This window comes from Alligator mississippiensis, chromosome 2 (assembly GCF_030867095.1).
Source record: "Alligator mississippiensis isolate rAllMis1 chromosome 2, rAllMis1, whole genome shotgun sequence".
Taxonomy (NCBI): domain Eukaryota; kingdom Metazoa; phylum Chordata; order Crocodylia; family Alligatoridae; genus Alligator; species Alligator mississippiensis.
Window position 1 is genome coordinate 300,913,023 of NC_081825.1, and position 15,251 is coordinate 300,928,273.

Genomic DNA, 15,251 nt, shown 5'->3' on the forward strand with positions numbered 1-15,251 from the left:
CTAATGTCATTAGAAACAAGAGGCTGCATCCTCTGCCTGTGTCAAGTTGGAGTCACTCCATTCAGGGATATCCAAAATCCTAGGACAACACGGACATACAGCTAGAATCTGGGTTGATATATTTAATCATTCCCTATAGGTATAGGTATATATGCATGTGTATATATCTGTATGTGTTTATGTACATGTATGTGCACACGTATGGATACGCGTAGGTCTAGAACATGGTATCCAGGGGTATAACAGTGCAGGACACGGCACTCAAAAATATTTTACAGGCTTCTGCATTAACACAGTCTCTCGTTCTCGCACACATGCATACACATGCACACGAACACACATGCCCTGGCACTGTCAACACATTCATCCACCACCGGGATGACAAGGTGCTGCAAGCACGTAGGGTACCACGCACACACATGTGCACACTCACCCACTTGTTAATATAAGCCCCAAGTATTTCCTGTTAGTTTAATGAGGATTTAGACACAGCCACTTGCAAGGCCTCCCTCCCCGCTCACTGGCTGGCTGCCGAACAGGGTAACTCCGGTGCCTGAGCGGGTCAGGCCTGTACCTGGTGGGAATGCATGGAGCTGGGGGGACCTGAGTGCTGCTCTTGGCAGATCCCTTTAAGCAAGCCTGGCTCACAAGGGCACTGCTGGAGATTGCATCTCAGCCCTTTCACGAGGTATAACAGGAGGGAGTCAGGCTGGAAAGGACAGGGGTTAGGTCCACCAGCAAGCCGCAGCCCTACTAATGACCACAGCCACGCAGCAAATACAGGAGGGCCAAGCATGCTGCTGGAGGGCCTTTCTGGGAACAGATGAGTTGTCTCTTGCTGGGCAGCTCTCTGACACCATCCTCACTGCCCAGACCCCAGTGATTGTAAGTGCATTTTGCTATGCCCTGATGAGATGGGGAAGCAGATCGCAGCAGCTCTATCCATCTCTAGCTCCAAACGCAGGGGCAGGCCCATGGCTTGGCTGTCTGGTGGCTGCAGCCCAGGGGACGACATCCAGTTCTCCTGTGATATTCATGATGCAACAGGTCCCCAGATCTCTGTCGCAGGCAGTGATGGGTGTAGATGAGAGAACTGCTTCCACCAATTAACTCATTCCCTCTCACGGGCATTGCTCAAAGGCTCTGGTACGGCCCCGTCCCTCTAGCAGCCGAGAGCATTGCAGTCCTGAATGCAGCCCCGCTCACCCCTGAGGCAGGGAAGTGCCCGTTCCCTTACCGAGGCTCAGCCAGCCCCAGGGCCGCATGGTTATAGGCGCCTGGTGCTCAATTTCCACTGATAGGGATTAAAGACACCTGGTGCCTAATCCCCCACGAGTAAAATTCAAGGCCTTTCCTTTCCCCAATTCGAATTTGAGGCATCTAAGCCCCTCGCTCCCCAGGAGCCAGACCCCCAACACCTTCCTACGTCTGTCTCCAAGGTTGTGCAGGAAGCCTGGGAGAGAATGGGACCGTGAGCCCCTGTCTCCTGCAACCAAGTGCCTTCACCACGACAGCAGCCTTCTTGCCTGGCCTTGTGCGTCTTGGCCTCCCCGTGCGTGCCACAGCCAGTGGTCAGCATGTGGAGGATGGCGGGTCCCTTGCCGGTGCCTGACGTTCACAGTGCGTGGCGCAGGGCCAGGGCAGTGCCAGTCCCTGGATCGTCTCAGCACCTGGCTCGGCTTGTCTGGCCTCTCTGGGAGGGATCCTCCAGCTGCTGTGAGCTGCCCTCCGATGCAGCACAACCTCGAACCCGCACCATGGGGCAGCTGAATCGGCCTTATCTCTGTCCAGGACAGCTCAGAGCTGCCGTGGCTGGTCTCTAAAAGCTTTCAGGCTCTCGCCATCTCCTTATGCTCTGTGCTGCAGGGGTACTTGGAAGCGTAGCCCCCACACACAGCAGGTGGGAAACGTGATCATTACAGCTGCAACCTCCACATCAGGACTTTGACTGCTGGCAGCTGCAAGGGGAGGTGACAGGGGACCGATCAGGCTGGACGGACCCTGCATAAATGCTCCCCCTTGGCATCTGCTGTCTGCCACCACAAGAGACAGGACGCTGGGCTGGGTGGACTTGGGGCCTGACCCAGTTCAGCACGTCTCCTGCCCTAGAAACCCCAGTCACAGACCACAGCCCTGGGGGGCATGTTTCACAAATGCATTGCCCTGTCTCCCTTCCTGGCCCCAGGGAAGTCAAGCACCAAGCTGCCCCCTGGACCAGGTTTTCCCCTCCGGCATCTGGTTTTCTGAAGCTCTGGGCTCCTTGCAGCTGCTGTGGGACGTCCCCTAAAGAGTTGGCCTGATGCTGTTGGAGGCAGGTTGCCCCCTGGATCAAGGGTGGCTCTTGTAGAGGTCCCAGGGCCGGACATCAGGAGTGGGTGCAAGGAAAGCATCTTTCACGCTTTGCCCGGCAGAGGGAGCGGTTGCCACAGCAAATCCTTCCCTGCATGGAAAAGGCCCTAAGGGTTTCCTCCAGTTTCCAGCCTGATTCTCTAGCATTTACATGCATGCACCTGATGCACCAGGTGGGAAACCAGGGGGAACAGGGCTGCTGTGGTGGGAGGGGAGGGGGTTGTTCCAGCGACGGTGCACGGCTCGCTCCACGTAGGGAAATCTTGGTAGTTCTCCCTTTGTGGACTGAACTCGGGGAATCCATACACCTCCCGTGTCACCCTGCCCCTTAAAGCAAACTGTGTAACAGGACTAACATGGGACTAAAGTGTCAGTGTGCTTTGGTCTGTCAAGTGAGCCAGAGTAGTCACTTGACAGGTTGTTAGAGGTACAGTTATATATATATATATATATATATATATATATATATATTTGCAAAAAAAAAATGGAACAAAGCAGGCTGGTAGCAGAGCGGAGATGTGCCCCACTGCTCCAGGAGGCGAGGGAAGAGGCCGACAGAGCTGGCTGTGCCCAGTGGGGCTGGGGGCTCTTGTAGGCAGGTGGCAAGGCTGGTGGGGTTGTCTCCATATGGATGTGCAGGCTGTGACCTGCGGCGGTGGGGCGCACACACTGCTCTGTGCTACCTGGTTCTCGTCCACCCACATCCCGGCGGGCCGAGGACCCTGCTGCAGCCCCTAGGAGAGCTGGGCACACCTCTTCCCTGTGTCCTGTTGTCTCTTCTCTTCTCCCCGTGGGGCAGGAGCGGCTGAGCGACTGCACCTATCTCTCTGTGCTCTGGGGAGAGGATCTGCCCCTCCATGCAATTCTTTACCTTGCCCTTGCATTCCCCCTGCCATGGCTCTGATGTTATGTGACAGCTCCTAATGCCCCTCTAAGCCTTATTGCAACACAGCATCGTGGCCGACCTTCCATTGCCAAAGGAGATAAGACCCAGGTGTCCTCTGAACCAGCATCCTGCATCCCGCTGTGGCTAGCAGCAGCTCCAGAGGCAGGAGATGGGTGCTGGGCAGCTCCTGCTCAAAGGAGATCATCTTTCCAATCCCAGTTTCACCATGCAGGGTGCACGTATCAGCTGAGGGGGTGCTGCGAGCCCTGCCCCCAGGGGGGATGCTCTCTTTCGGAGTTAGGGCTGATTTTGTTTCAGCTGCTGAGTGATTGGTTTGAGCCCAGCAGAAGCCAGTTGATCTCAAACCTGAATGGGGGGAAGGGGTGGCAGATGACAGACGGAGGCAAAATGGTCTCAATCTTTGCAGCAAGGGAAGTTGAAGTTTGATATTAGGAAAAACCTTTTTACCAGCTGGCACTGGTTACCCAGAGAGGTGGTAGACTCTCCATCCTTGGAGGTTTTTGAGACCCAACTAGACAATGCCTTGGCCGGGATGATGTAGTTGGGGCTGGTCCTTCTTGGAGCAGGGGTTGGACTAGATGTGACCTCCTGAGGTCCCTCTGACCCTCATTGTCTATGAGAGCCCACCCTTTGCTCCAGTTTGAGAACCAATTTAAGTTAAACCAGCCCGACTGCCGCGTGTAGGCAGGGTCCGTAGATGTTGTTTAGTTTTCATCGACGTGTTTGTGTTTGGTGTCTCAGATAGGCTGGTAAAAAAAAAAAGGCGGCTTGCTAATGAAGACCATAAATCAGGTGACAAGAAAACAAGCTGGTGGGACTTGGTGCGCTCTCATGGTGAAGGAGGGAGATACGGCATCCTCCCTTCCAGAAGGGTAGCTTCCACACCAACATAAATCCCAACAGATCGACACCTTCCACATCCACGAGAGAGCCGATCCTGTCCAGTTCTGAAAGTCTCAGAGAAACAAAAGTATTTGAATCTGGCCAAAGCAACATATATAGAGGCATATCATTAATATGTGCATATCATTAATGTGTCTATCAATACACAATATCATTAATGTGTCTATCAATAAGTGTATATCATTACTGATTGTCGATGCGCGGTTGTAAACCTGAGGAGGGTCGGGGGACTGGGGAATGAAGGACCTGAACGGCCAACAAGGGCTCGGAGATCCAGGGTCCAGCCCACACCCTTTCCTTCAAGCATATGGGCATGTTTCTGCATTTTGCTTGCTGATCCAAATGCTAGTTAAACTTGTGTTTAGCCTTTCAGTGCAGTGCCTCTCTTGAGAAGAGACAGACGTGCTCTCTCTCAGCACCCAGTCCAGCAGAGGAGCTCCCTTTGTCCTAATTTGGGGATAAAGGGCTTCCCTTCATTCAAACCACTGGTGGCAATGGAGCTACACCTAATTAATCCCCAAGCAGCGGATCCTGGCCATCAGGCCAAGGACTTGATCTACAGGCTCCGGAAAGCAGCGGGAGTCTTTTCACTGCCTCCAGCGAGCTTTGGACTTGCTCCTTGCTGTAGCAAAGATGCAGCCAAGAGAGGATATGGAAAGCTATTCCCCGTGGCCAAAGCTGTTGCTTTGGGGCTGGACTTGATGACCTCTGGAGGTCCCTTCTCGCCCCGTTTGGCTATGATTCTGCGATGACGTACCCCTGAAGCTGTATGTAACCCCTAACTCCAACCAACGCCCCTGTAGCCGTATGTAACCCCTAGCTCCTTGGGGGGCAGCAGTGTATAGGACAGGGACCCCGGCCCGCAGAGCGTCCAGGGCTGGGAGCTGCCATCGGCTTTCTGCAGCAGAGGGATCTTTGTGACCCAGCAGCCCTGAGCGATTCCCTCTGCAGCCCCAGTCACGTGCGGCAGCATCTGCACAAGAATCCCAAGAATGCGGCTGCTTATTCCCTGCCAGGCCAAAGGGGCTGGAGCAAATATGAAGCCACCGGCCAAATGACACAAAGAGGCTCCGAGCTGCTCCTTCTCAGAAGCATTAATTGTCGCCTACACTGGAGATGGGAGCTGCGCCCGGAGCTCCTCTGCCCTGCCCTGCCCTGCCCTGCCCTGCCCTGCCCTGCCCTGCGTGGCAGAAGGAGGCTGAATACTCAGTGTCCTCTCCTGTTCATGCTGCGCTCTCTGAGCTCAGCTCTGCCTTTCCATCCACGTCTGATCTTCTCTTTGAAAAGCAGGAAGAGGCCGCGCGCTCCGGCCCTAGCAGACAGCTGGACAGGAGGAACCTTTGCATCCTGTAGGACCCTAAAGAGCAAGGCCATATGTATTACAAACCTCATAGGAACAGGAGGTGTCTGCCAGGAGAAACCGGCCCCTTGCAGAAGAGGTGGCTCCTTTGCGCTTGGTTCCTTCTAATCCGTACTGATGTTTTCTGTTCACCTTTGAGCAACACGTTGTAGCAGAAGAGATTGTGGTGCAGGGAGAGCCCAGGAGCAGTGGCAGGCAGTGGCTAACCGGTGGATGTTTTAGCGCTGCCAAAAACTCTCAGTCACCACCAGCCCTTCAGACATGGGTCGATATTCCTCTGGGAAGAAAGTGCCATTTCACAACGCCGGACAAGGGTGACAGCATGGTGGGAATGTGAAATATTTCCATGATCCTGTGATTCTCTGTGGTTCTCGGAGGTGGGGTTTTTAGCCTCTCAGCGAGCTGGAATCATAGAATAGAAAATGAGGGTTGAAGGGACCTCAAGAGGTCGCATCTAGTCCAACCCCTGCTCCAAGCAGGACCAGCCCCATCTACATCATCCCAGCCAAGGCTTTGTCGAGCTGGGTCTTATAAGCCTCCAAGGATGAGATTCCACCACCTCTCTGGGTATCTCATTCTAGTCCTTCATTACCCTCCTCATGAGAAAGTTTTTCCTAATATCCAACCCCAACTTCCCTTGCTGCAGCTTGAGCCCATTGCTCCTTGTCCTGCCATCTGCCCCAATGAGAACAGTCCAGCTCCATCCTCTTTGCAACCCGCCTGCAGGGAGGTGAAGACTGCTATTCAATCCCCCTCGGTCTTCTCTTCTGCAGACTAAATCAGCCCAGTTCCCTCAGCCTCTCCTCACAAGTCATGAGCCCCAGCCCACAACCATTTTCGTTGCTCTAATACAGCAGCACGTCCTGGCACAGATGCTCCGAAGCCTCCCCGGCCCATGCTGTTGTTTGCAAACCTCACGAGCCTGACAAGACGCCAGACAGGCTGGTCCAATGTTGTCTCCAGGAGCCACTGAGGCAGGTAAGAGACCAACGCATTAGGAGAGGGCTGGCACAGACAGATGTCCCCAGCACAAGTCCACATTTGGAGCACGTGAGTTCCTGTGACTGTCCAGAATGGCAGTGGATGAGATCCTTTATGTCAGTGATCATTTTGCACAAGTTAGGTTTAATGAGGATGTGGTAAAATTAGCTATGGTCCCACCTTATCACGAAGGATGCAGTGAGAGAATCAGCCTAGCTATAGGCAAAGAAAGTTGGTCCTAAAGTCCCAAGATACAGGGCTACACATTGCCCTTCCTGATATCTTGTGCACTGAACAGCTACCAACCGACGGGGGAAGCAGGCGAGGAAGAAATGTCACCGATAGCATCATAGTGTCCTAGGCTTGGATCAGACCTCAAAGCTCACCTAGTCCAGCCCCCTCGTGTATGCAGGATTTGCCATTCCTAGACTATCCTGACCTACATGTGTGTTACTGCATTGTGGGCCATCTTGGACCTCCTCGGACCTTTACTTGAAACCTCCGACCCGAGGAAGGGCCCTGGTTTGACTTGGCACGGCAGCATTGCCACTGGGACCAAACTGTGCCCCAAAGTGAACAGGATCTCATCATCTGTGTGAGGATGAGGTTAATTCACGATTGCTGTTTATTGTTCAGCAGCTTGCATCAATTAGCTGGGGACGTGTGAGCCACCCTGCCTGCTTCGCTATCATTTGAGACATTTGCTGCAGACATAGAAGTATGAGTCACGGCTGCAGGCTGCATCTCACGCTCCGCCAGCGAGGCTGCCCCGCTTCCACATGGCCCTGCCCTGGGGAGCTGCAGCCCACGGTGCTCTCTGGGGATTGTAGGAGTGTCGGCCACTCTTGCTGCAGCTGCCACGGAGGCCTGGAAAATGAGCGGGGTGGGAAAGGAACTGGCGTCCCTCTGGCAGATGGTGGGCAGCATGTTATTTGCTGCTGGACAGGCCCCGGGAGCGGGGTCTGCTCCCCTCTGACAGCTGAGAGCCACACGGTGAGGACTTCCTCAGCTCCATTTGTAAAAAAGCCACAAGCTACGAATTTTTCAGTGACTCATGTGTGTTCAGGGTCAGGAAATCAGGGGGAGAAACCCCACTGAGAAAGGCCTCCGCAACTAATGGCTGATGTGTTGTCTTAAGGCATGAGCCCGCAGCAGGGGTGGATCTAGTGTTTCGAAAAGGGGGTGCAGACAGCGAAGTGCATTAGCCCATATAACACAACACCTATTTTTCTCCATGTAAAAAGAAACTAGAAGTTTCATTAATATGCCTAGGACCTCGGGCCAGAATTATTCACCTTAAGACGAAAGAAAAAGAAAATATGACTGTATCGGCATATGTGTGCGTTCGCTGTGTCATATACTGTGTATTAAAAATGCAAAAAATAGGCAAAAAAAATGTTCAAAAGATGCCGTTTCTTTAGTCCTGTAGTAATGAGAATGAACTTTCTTTCAGAGTCATTAAACAAAATCTAGTCTTCGTGCTGGCAGTCGGTTGGAAAGTTTGGGTGAAGCAGGAATCAAAGGGGGGGGTCCTACCATTGCACCCCTTGCCCCAAATCTGCCCATGGTCCACAGGACCCAGGGTGGATGCCCTCAGCATCTCCTCAGGGCCCATCAGGCAGTGCTGAGATATATGCCCTGCTCCGGGTGCCAACATACAGGGGGCAAAATGAAAGGAGGGCCAAAGCATGAGCACATGGGCATGCCGGTGTTCGAATGCACAGTTGAGTACACCCGTGCCCCTGCTCAGGCACCATTGCTGTAGAAACCGGCATGGGATTGAACATGTAGAGGCTTCCAATCTACATGGTGCTTCAGGCCTCCCAAATCCTGCTCCGTGGTACAAGCTAAGACCCTAATGCAACAAGGCTCTTTGGAGAAGAGAAGATTGAGGGGTGGTGGTGGCGGGTGAGAACAGTCTTCAACTACCTGAAGGGGGTTGTATAGAGGATGGGGGTTATATGAGGATGGTGCAGGTGGCAGGGACTGTTGTCTGCGGTTGTGGAGGACAGGGCCAGGAGCAACCACTGGAAATTGCAGCAAGGGAGAGTGAGGTTGGAGATGAGGAGCAATTTCCTCACTGCGAGGGTGAGGCTCTGAAATCTCTCTCCTTGGACGATCCTAAAAGCAGGTCAGACAAGACCCATGGTTTAGACAGGGATGATCCCATCTTCATCACGGGGTTGGACTGGACGTGACCCCCTGACAGCCCTGCTTCCCTGGTGACAGAGGAGGGGGCACGTGGTGAAAACAGGCCTCTCCCCATGCCGTAGTTCAGGTGCCCAGGGGTAGCACATCATTGCTCAGCGTGTCTTTTCGGATACCTGCACGCAGTTTGCAAGAGCCGCTTGCTGGGCTTGCAAAAGCTCCAAGGCCACAACTGTGCCGAAGCAGCCCTTTGGGTGCCTCAAGTACCGGCTGATTTAAGAGCTGATCTTTCAACAGAGCTTGGTCCCCACAAGTCTGGAGACGGATGGATGCCCCAGTGATTCAGGCAACTGGAAGACTCGCGTTCGGCTTCCTCCTCTGCCACAGGCTTCCTGCATGGCTTTGAGCAAGTCACCTAGCCTGTGCCTCAGTGACTCCTGCAACAGCCCTTTCCCACCGTGCACTGGTATTAGGAGGACGAACTCCTACAGTGCTTTGAGAATAACGGGGCTGTATGGGCAGAACTGAAGTGAACGTCCTGAAGATGCTACACATGCTCACCCACCTCCTTTAACTCAGCTTCCCGGGGTCATGTCAGCATCCAGCAAACAGCAGCCGTTGGAGATGGCTCCTTGTGGACTTGCCCCAGACCAAAGCCTGATCTGTGTCCATCGCCCCTTATCCGGTGCAAGGGCTGCAACTGGGATCAGGGGCTGGCGTCTGGTGTTAGTTGTGGGCTGTGGTCGTACGGGTGTGCTGCAAGAAACGGGTGACAAGCCCTGTGGGCTCTGTCAGCTTTGGGAATGCAGGTTCATGTTTCTCTGAGCAAAAAAAAGCACGTTTCTCTTGTCAATGTTACCTCTCACAAGCTATAAATCCTGCAGAGCTGCGCCCTTGCTAAATGGGTGGCTTTGGGGTGTGGGTTCATCTACGTGCAGCGACACACAACAATAAAAGAGGGCAAAAACCTCTGTTAAAATTCCAGCTCCACATCCATCTACAAAAAGGAGCAATCAGCTCCAGCCATGACTGAGGGCAGATCCACAGCTGCTCTGCTTTATTTGAGAGGATATCATCTCCTGGAGGTGGTCTGATTGCCAAATTCTCTGCATGAAGGGTTCGGGACTATGAATTAGTCCATTCATCCACGAAAATGTGAGCTCTATAAGGCTGGAAGCGACCATAACGTTTCACCACTCGATTGCTATTTAGTGGTCAGCCCTACACGAGACAAATTGCTGGTCTTCATCCATTTATTATTATGATTCCCCTCGTCCACAGCACGTGCTCGTGAGCGTGCAGACCAGGGCAGGCCGCACCTGATGCTCAAAGATGAGAAGGCTTTGGGTAGTACTTGCTGTCCATAGAAACACACTCTTTGGATGCATGGGAGGGTTTTCTCCACCTCCAGTACTCCCTTGGCCTTCGCTGTCGATTGTGGTGTAACCCCATTCACACACAGCGTGACTTCCAGGAGCAGCTACCTCCTCTGCTCCTTTCCAAGGGCGTGCTGGGCACGAGTATGTAGAGGGTTGGCGATGTCCATGAGCACGGCGCTCCCAGCCTTCTGGTCTGCTGCTATGATGCCCGCAGCATGGCCCATGATGACCTTCATACCCTGCCAAATGTGGGTTTCATTGTCCCCACTGAATCCTCTTTGGCCCCGGTCCAGAAAGGGGGTTTCAGAGCAGGCTTCACCATTTCCATATCACAGATGGGGGAATGATTGAGCCCAAGTGTGTTCCCCAGCAGAGTCATCTTCTGAATCGGGGCCAGTGATGGGCACCATAGAGAGAAACCCTGGGAAAGTCACCCTGCCAGCGTGCCCATTCCTACCTGCATGGGGGGACAGGCCCCGTTTCGATATTTCAGGGTGGCTTCCTGGAAGTCAATGGCCAACGTCCGATTGACCTCCAGGGCACTGAGGTCCTTCCCCTCGCCATCGAGCCCGGGGGTGGGGAGCACATTTCGTGGGTAAGACACAGCGCTCCCAGAGGCCAAGCAAAGGAGCTCTGGCCAGGACAGAAAGCCGAGCAGCTGCATGGGATTCGGTCGAAAGCCAACAGATGAGTCACACAAAGAAGGGAAAGGAGGATATTCCCCCCCAGCTGTCTCCGGCACATCCTCCTTCCCCTTCGGGGCGCCCCTTCTCACTGGTTTATTTATGCTGTTTAAGCCTCCCAACAATTTTCCCCTTTAAAAAACCCAGCACTGCCTGCCTTGCCCCTTAATCCCCCGAAGTCGAGCGCTGCATGGGAGCGGAGGGCAAAGGTTACGTCCCTGCCTGGCCATCCACTCCATCTCCCTGGAATGTGCGTGCAGCGGCCAGCATTCCTCCCCCTTCGCTCACCCCAGGCATCAGCCGTGGGGAGGGCGATGCCTCGAGCCCCGGGTGTGCAGGGTGCTCACCGCAGTCAGGGACCTGCACTCTACCAGGGATGCCCTCGGCTCATGTTTCAGCCCCGAGCCTGCCTGGCGGGACGGCTGGGCTGCATCGCTCCGATAGCGCTTCCTGCCATCGGGCTTTTGCTACTGGCTCACGCTTCTCCCTTAGTGTTCGTACACATGTGGAGAGCTGGACTAGACCTCGTGAGGTCCCTTCCAGCCCTGTTTCCCTATTAATGCTTCTTGCACCCTGTTATGGTGCATTAAGAGGTATTGGGCGCTGGTCACAGCCCAGGCTGGGGGTTGTGCCAATGCCGCTGCTGGGACCAAAGCTGGAGGTTTTTGGCTAGGGGGTCTTACCTCTCCACTCAGGGTCAGACCAATGACACATTTGGGGTCAAGAAGGAATTGGACCCCATGGGCAGACTGGTAAGGACTGGAGGAGCTTTTGCCTTCCTCTGTAGTGGGCAGCATGGCCTCTGCCTGCGATCTCTTGAGCGTGTATTAACAACCTTGGAGAAGCAGGACATTGGCTGCTGTGGGCCTCCTGCTTTACCTGTGACAAGTTTGGGTGCAATGTCTTGTGTTGGATCAGGGATGGCAGAAGTTTCATGAAGAGTTTAGATGATAGATTTGTATGGGACGGTTTGGATCAGGATGATCCTGCCTTAGATGACCTCTGGAGCTTCCTTCCAGCCCCACTGCTCCATGATTCGATGAATCCCACACTGCCTCCCATAGGGGCCAGGAAAAAATATGTTCAGCACAGGGTGTTGGAGCAGTTTATATCCTCTGCAGTGTGGTGCCTGGCCCTCTCTTGGGATCACTGACTCGCAGGACCCCAGGGCTGGAAGGGATTCAAGGGCAGTCAAATGCCACCCCCTGACAGGTGCAGGATTATCAAAGCATATTTTATTTTACAGCACAAATTTCCTGCTGTTGCAGTAGCCAAGGCATCGGTGGGGCACTTGTCTGTCTTGCCCTCTTCCCGGTGTGGGGTAGACCCTGGAGCATGCCTGTAAACAGCCTTTTACACTATTCTGTTCAACTATTGCATGGTCACCTGTGATCAGAGCCGGCTTGGGAGGTCCCACCCAGTCCTACTTGCCTGTGGGTGAAATCCCAGCTCTCCTGAAATCTATAATTAAACTCGCATCGACTCAAATGGGGCCAGGATTTCAGCCCTTAGGTTACAATTAGTGCCAGGCTCGTTCTCAGTCAGTGTCGGATCAGTTCTTTTTCTCTCCTGCCCATACACTCACCCCATCCACGTGAAGTTGGCCCTGCCCTACCCTGGATCCGACCAGCGGTCAGGCTAGTCCAGCACCGGGTTACGGCTCCATACTTCAGACAGGTTCACAAAGCCCTGCGGGAGGCACTTATGGGATAACAAGTCATAGAGGAAGTGTCCTCCAGTCCTATCCCTCCACCCATTGCTTTATGCAGCAAAGCTGGAGGGTTTGCACCCCTGAAAAGCTTTTTTTTTTAAATAAAAATCCTTTCTAACAGGACTCGGGCTGTCTTCATTAACGATCTCTCTGACCAGACCACAGTGTGATGTGCTGGTGCTTAATTCTATGCACTCACAAAGCTTTTGCCAAAAGTGGATGTGAACAGCAGCAATTAAGCCAGGCAGAGCCCGGACAGGCTGCCAGCCCTTCCTCTAGGAGAAGGCTTTCCTGCCGGGGCTGGAAGGAAGTTTAAAGCAGCCGCCCACTGTCCTCCCCATCCAAGACATCAGGAAGCAGGGAAGGGAAGCAGGAGCACGCTAGGAACCGTCCTGCGCTGCCCCAAGCACTGAGCGGCACCCACGTACGGTGGAAACGAACCCAGGGATGACCGAGGAAGTCAAATTAGGGTTTGCGGTTAAAGGGCCAACCAGCATTTCTGTTCCCTCTGGGCCTTGTATCAACACACAACCAGAAGGGGCCTGTTCTGGGCCCCTGCCTCATGCTGCAGCACTCAGCCCCGCATCAAACACGCGATGTCACCGCCGCTTGGAATCCACTTTCGTCTCCCAAATGTCCTGGCAGAAATTAATGTTTCCCGATTCTTCCCTTTATCTTCACAGGATTCAGTTTCTAGTCTCCTCTCTAAGGAGCAGAGGCATGGGCTAAGGCAATGCTCTGCCACAGACCCCCAGGACCTCATGCTTGCCACCCCACGGCCTCTCGGTAGCTATGGTGCCCGGCTTGTCGTACCGATGGTTAAATATTGGTGTTATCCATATGCACTGGGCTTTAGAGGCCAATGCATAGAGGAGGAGGCACAACAAGAAGACCTGGTTCTGCTCAATGTTGCAGGGATGCCCTGTGTTTGCAAACAGTCCTGGACCCTGTGGTCCCAGGAGCGCATGGGCTGCAAACCAGACTGGGGTGGAGGGGGTGAGGACCAGGTTGCCGATCTCTATTCATGTCCCCCAGTTCAGCCAGCCTAGCCCTGGCTGCAGCCTTTGCATCCCCCCTCCAGAAGGTCCCAGCGGGACCAGCTCCCACACTGCAGCTTTTGTAGGTCCCCTGGAGGAAGGATGGCTTAGCACTGGGCTGGGACTCAGTAGATCTAGATATAGCTCCTGCTGCATAACCCTGGACAAGGCATTTGCTACCCGACGCAGGGAGGGCAGTCCGAGCTGGGCAGGGCTGGAGGAAGGACCTGACTGCTAGAAGCAGGACAAAACACTGCGAGGAACTGGAGATTGACCCTGCCTGCGCTAATTGAAGGAGCTCTCTGTGCAGGACGCTGAGCAGCAGTACCAGAGGCTGGAGAGGGAACTGGGAGTAGGCCCAGGAGGGCCCAAACTGGGAGAGGCCAGCAAAGCTGAGAAGCCTGGGGGAAAGTTCAGAGAAAAACACCCCAGCTGCAATACCTGCATTTGTGTTTGGCTTTGTTTGCTGGTTAGGCCAAAGGCAGGGGAGAGACTGGAGGGGAGAAAAGGAGACCACTGAAGATGCCCCACACAGGGGTCTAGACCAGTGGTTCCCAAGTTTGGAAACCACTGATCTAGACTATTTCTAGGCTAACAGAGGCTCAGCCAAATGGTGACCAGGCGGTCAGAGCCCTGAGAGACAAGGCGGAGCACCAGGACTGCTCTCTGGTTCTCTGGAGGCAACCTCCCGGAGTATAACAGCGCCAGCAAAGGAGTGGGCAAGGACAAAAGCGGGGCACCCAGGGAAACCAGAGCACAAGGAATGGATCAGCATGGCCATAAGGGGATGCCACTCCACTCACCTAGCTAGGGGAAGATCCGGGTACAAAAGACACCTCCATGGAGGTGTGACTGTCACTGCGTGTGTGCGGAGAAAGAGCAGCAGAATTGTGGGGCTGGAAGGCACCTTAAGGACCGCCTGGTCCAACCGCTTGAAGGATGCTCTGTTCCTAAATCACCCAGACAAATGCCCACTTGGCCTTCTCTGAAGCCTCCCAGTGAAGAAGGCTGCTAGGGACATGTCTGTCGCAATTTCTGTATGGCACCATCAGTGCTTTGCTATTGCAGGAGCCTACGGGAAGACAAGGAATACCCCCTGCTTCACAGAGCACTGCCGCAGAGGGAGCGAGGGACACGGGAGTGATGCACTGAATGGATCCAGACCATGCCAGAACAAGAAATGTAAAACACATCCCACCCTCACAATTACTGCATCCCACAACAAAGCCATCACCATTCCTGGATCTCACACCTGCACCTCCAGACATGTGATATATCTCATCCAGTGCACCAAATGCCCCGATGGAAAATATGTAGGAGAAACCAAACAGCAACTGCGCGCCAGAATGAGTGCACACTGCAAATCTGTCCAAGACAAGAATACCCAATGACCTGTGGGTGCACACTTCTCACAAGACAACTACTCTCTCTCCAAGCTCTCAGTTCTAATCTTCAAAGGGAATTTACAAAATACCTGTCACAGACGGGCCTATGAACTTCCCCTCATCCATCTACCATATACAAAAAATCATGGACTAAACATAGATATTGGATTTATGACACATTATAACCCACCTAATATCTGACTCCCCAGGTAAACCCTTCACTTCTTACCAGCTATTCTCATTCCCTTCCCCCTACCCTCCTGTCTCCCATCCTTTGACTACAGCTATATTCATTCCCCCTTCCTGCCCCCCTCACCTGTCTCTCACCCACTGATCACCTCAATTTACATTTTAACTGACTGCCTTTTTTGACTGCGGCCTCTGGCTGCTTTACCACTCCATCCAGGA